Consider the following 5,324-nt stretch of genomic DNA (forward strand, 5'->3'; position numbering starts at 1 on the left):
CCTGCGTGTGCTTTAAAATCTATCCTATGAAGAGCTTCAACTTTCAAGTGGTCATGTTATTCAAAATATGAAACTTTGGGCAGTTATATTGTCAAGACTTGTCACTGGCACTTAATATTTAATCTTTAGAAAGATTTATTTATTGTTCATGCATGTATGTGGTGTGTGTGTGTGTGTGTGTGTGTAGGCATATGTATGTTCTATTGTTCATGTAAAGGTTAGGGTACAGATTTCTTAGGAGTTGGTTCACATCTTCTACCTTTTGAGGTCAATGTCTCTCTGTACCCAGAATTTCTGGAACTGTATTCCATAGGCAAGTCTCTGGCTGGCCGGTGTTCCCTTGACCTCCCGTCTCACCACAGTAGTGCTGGGATTACAGATGCCAGCCACTGCTGCTGCAACTGAGTTCTTTATGTAAGATTTCAGGCACTATGTGATGGAAGACCAACACGTGGATACTTCATTCCTCCCTAAAATAAGGAATAAAATACCCATGGAAGGAGTTGCAGAGACAAAGTTTGGAGCTAATACGAAAGGGTAGACCACTCAGAGACTGCCTTACCGGGGGGTCCATCCCATAATCAACCACCAAACGCAGACACTATTGCATATACCAGCAAGATTTTGCTGAAAGGACCTTGATATAGCTGTCCTCTGTGAGGCTATGCCAGTGCCTGGCAAATACAGAAGTGTATGCTCACAGTCAGCTATTGGATGGAACCCAGGGCCCCCAGTGGAGGAGCTAGAGAAATTACCCAAGGAGCTGAAGGGGTCTGCAACCTTACAGGTGGAACAACAATATGAACTAGTTGGCCATAATTGGGAAGAGAGGCCCCTTGGTCTTGCAAACTTTATATGCCCCAGTACAGGGGATCGCCAGGGCCAAGAAGTGGGAGTGGGTAGGTAGGGGAACAGGGCAGGGGAGAGGGTATAGGGGACTTTTGGGATAGCATTTGAATTGTAAATGAAGAAAATATTTAATAAATTAATTTTAAAAAAATAAATAAAAGGTGATTCATAAATTGAAAAAAAAAAAAGGATTTCAGGGACTAAACTCAGGTTGGATAGCTTGCACAGCAAGTGTTCTTATCATTTAAATGGTCTTCCTGGCTCCCTAATGACTTTTAAGGTAAGTTTCTTTTCTTTCTTATTTGCACATTGTATGATAGATCTACATTTAAAAAAATAACTTCTAAGAGGCTTTGAACAATATGAATATTTCTGAATGCACTTTGACAGAAACATTCATAATCCTAAGAAGAAGAAGAAAAAAAAAACTCGAGATGATACAATTACTTCTAATGTTCTTAAATTTCCATAAGTAACTATAAACTACAGTGATAAGTTGAAATATTTCTGAAGTTTGTTCTGTTTATAGGGTTACATTTCTTTGAAACAGACAGGGGAATGCTTCAAATCTCTTTACAAGGCCCTTGCCATAGAATCACAAACAAATCATTTTTTGTTGTTTTCAAATTAAATTACATTTAAACTTTTCTTTAGCTCATAAACTTCTATTCTTCTGTCTTCCTACTGGCTTTTAGATAAAACCCTATTTTTTAACACATCTTTTTAACATCCCTAAATGCCAGACTATTCCGCCTGACGTCGGCTTGATGCTCAAGATGCATTTTTAAGATGGAAATGAATTTTTAGTGCCTGTTCAGAATGACTTCCCAACAGTTTTAATCCAATCTGACTCAAAGAATAGCATCCCTGGTGATTAGATAATAGGGTTAGGAGGAGCAGGAGGCCATCTGCAGGAAGTGCAGCAGAAATTTCATTTATGTTGTCAGCTGGTTACTCAGCCTCACCATGCTACTCTGAAACCATATAAAGAGCCAGCGATTTAAAAGTTTTCCATGATCAGTCCAACCAGAGAAAGGCATTCACTGAGCTCTTTAAAGACAAAAATCTATCCTCTTACACGCTACTGTCCTAAACACGGTGAATCCCGCAGAAATGAGACCCGAGATCGCACTGCCTTGTTCCCATTATTTCCATTATTGAAATGCCAAATCTGAAGATGGATTCACACAGTCTATTCGAACAGCATTCCCTCCCCACCTCCCTTCCCCCACCCCCAGAATGAACAAAGACAACCCTGTCACAGCCCTTCTCCCTGGGAGAACCTTCCTCTGCCCCAGCGAAATGTATCACCGTGAAAGGCTAGATCCTGTGGACAGAATAAAGCAATAAAGCTTGACTATGAAGAGCTTTCTCTCATGCTGTTATTAAAATCCATCAAAAACCCGGAGTCCTTTTAAATACTACTTTCAACTGACTCCTTCCCGTCAGGCAAGATTGCTTATGACTTCATTCATGAAAGCGGGTTTTTGGTTTCCTTTCAGTAAGTGGCAACATGTTTTTGCTAACCCTACTATCAAGTCAGTCTCCTTTACCTCTGATATAAAATGCAGTTTTCTGTCAGTGACATCATTTAGACGTATAAGGCAAGGGAAAGAATCTTAAAGGAGACAGGAGCTAAACATATTTAATCCACTGTGTGTGTTTTGCCATCCCAATGGAGTCAGATTAAGTATTTCTCTCACTCGGCTTTCCTTCAGTGTCTCGAAAGGAGCTATGAAGTATGTTTATGTTGAACTTTTGAACTGTCTGAACTGATTCTATCTGATGAAATATTGCCCCGAAAATGCTTTTTTAAAAACCAGCAACATGACAGCTAAAGCCGCTGTGCTCTGCATCATTCAACTGGATGATATGACTCCGAGACTTAAGTTTACTAAGCATTGTTCTGACGTCTCCGAGAATGGATAAGCCGCCTGCTGGGTAATTAATATTGTCGGAGTCACTCTAAGCCTTTGTGGAGAGTTTCTCCCATAAGGCACTGGGTATCTCCCTAGTCCAAAGCAGCTTTGATTTAATCCATTGTCCATTCCAGATTTGTTTTTCTTTTACTAGCCTGCCCTCTATGCAAGACATCATATAAATAAAATTACCGTTTCTGGCTTGAATCAGCACTAGACGTGAGTTAGTGGTTGCATGAAAGGCTAATTTAAACAACAGGCAGGGCTATGGCCTTGTACAGAAGACAGTGAGGAGCCCCATCCACAGCCATCCTTGGCAGTAACGCTCTTGTGCAATTAGAAAGAATCATACTCACATCATATGTAAAATATATCATAGTAAGGTAAACTAAGACTGGGCTCTCATAGACTCAAGAATGGAAAGCATACTTCAGAGGTCATTAGCTATCGTCTCGGTTTCTGAGGACTACAATTAACATGTCCTTGAGAACCATCTGCCAAGTCCTTAAAGTTATTCAGACAAGCAGGCACCTCTGTCTCCTTCTGTAAGTCATTGCCAGGTTTGCCAGCCTTTCTAGACAGATCTGCTTGCTATTTAGTCCAGTCATGAAAATAGTCTCGGGCCCAAGTATAGTAGTCCCAGGAACAGATAGGCAGGACGTCTAATTTTAAAAGTAGTATGAGAATAAAACAGTTTCATTTTGTCTCTGTCTAGTGTCAAAAATTTTTTTTCTTCTTGGCTTTCTTGGTAATCACTCCTTTGCAAAGAGCCCCAGCTTATTAAGTTGGTGAGACAGACTCTAATTACCACATGGTACTTTGTCTGGCCCTGAAACATGCCTCAAGCAAAAATGTGTTCCCCTCAAAGGAGTGCAATGAAGAGGAGCCAGCCTTGAACAGGGATCCGTCTACACGACACTTTGAGACAAATGATATAGGAGATAGAAGACCATACCATGTCATGAGTCCTGATAGGGGATCCTCTATGATATATAAATTTTATTATCCTAGTAGATTCAAAAGAGGACAGTAACCCTTCTAATACCTGATAGGCGGCAGAGCAGAGCTGAATATAGGTATTTGATGCCAAAGTTCATTTAACGTGAACAGAGTCAATACCATTGTAAAATTACTATTGTGGTTTATTTTAACCACTTCAGACAAGTATACAATGTATCCAGACTGTGCTCACCTGGAATTAATCCATTTGTTTTCTACCTCCTTGCCCTGCTCAGCTTACATTCTCATATTGTCCCCTTAAAAGTAACAGCACTTGGTGATCACAAAGGTACACCTTTCCAGGCCTTGAGAGCAAACCTCACAAGCAAGCGAGCAAGCAAACAAACAAAACTGTGAAGGACATGAGGCAGACAGGACCACGGTAAATGCAAGGAATCTATGAAGAGAAGTTACCCTCTACATATTTCTAGTGGTGAGTCTCTTAAGCTGCCGAAATATGGTTTTAAAAATTAAAAATTTTACGATGCACCCATTCAGAACAGGCCTAGAGCATGTGTCAGATCTGAGGGCATGCCAAGTGAATGTGGGTGGGATTGCCAAGTACACCTGCCAGCACGAAGCTGAAGTGTATTGGTCTTGTGCTAGTCATACCAACAAAAGCATTCTTCTTGCGTTTCTGTGACCAGAACATCCTAATTGCTAAAAGAAATCTAGAGAACAGAATTATGAACCTTTAAAAAAATAGGATGGAAAACTAATTGTCAGGTAGATGTAGGGGAGTTCTTAGGAGTATTTATGGCAAAATAGTAACTCCTCATTTATTTTGATAACTGAATTTTGCAACTTACAGGTATGAGAGAATTTAAGGTAAGATTTAAACAACAGTTAGTTATTTTTTTGTTGTGGTTTCAAGGGGGGGGGGGGGAATTCCAACACGCAGTAATCCACTCTTTAATAATTACCCACTCCTTAATTCCTGGATGGTTACCATATAAAACCTCCAAGCATGTTTGTTTGCTTTTTTTTTTTTTTTTTTTTGCAAGTCATCATCCTTTCCCCAAATTTCTACACAGTACCAGAACTTTCTCTATTGTCCTCCAGCCCACGACTCCAGTCAACTTCAGCATGTGAATGTATATCTTATTTTAATGAGAAAGTGATTAGCTTAGTTACAGTTTCTACTGCTTTGGAGAGACACCATGAAAGCTCTTATAAAGAAAATCATTTAGCTGGTCTGACTTACAATTTCAGAGGTTTAGTTTATTATCATCTTGGTGGGAAGCATGGTATTATGCCAGAGCCATGGTGCTGGAGAAATAGCTTGAGTTCTACATTTTTATTTTTGTTGTTAAATGTTGGTAAGGTTCATTTATCAAATTTTGCTTTTACAGTATCAAAATTTAAAGCATTTGTGTAACAGACTATTTTTCCTTTTTCAAAAATTTATTTTGAATTTAAAAATATTATATCTTTACCCCTTTTTCTTTCCTTGACCTAACCCCATCCAGTGTATCTCCCTTGCTTTTGCTTTTTCTCTTTTCTTTTCTTTTCTTTTCTTTTCTTTTCTTTTCTTTTCTTTTCTTTTCTTTTCTTTTC

Source organism: Mus pahari, chromosome 9 (genome assembly GCF_900095145.1).
Source record: "Mus pahari chromosome 9, PAHARI_EIJ_v1.1, whole genome shotgun sequence".
Classification (NCBI taxonomy): domain Eukaryota; kingdom Metazoa; phylum Chordata; class Mammalia; order Rodentia; family Muridae; genus Mus; species Mus pahari.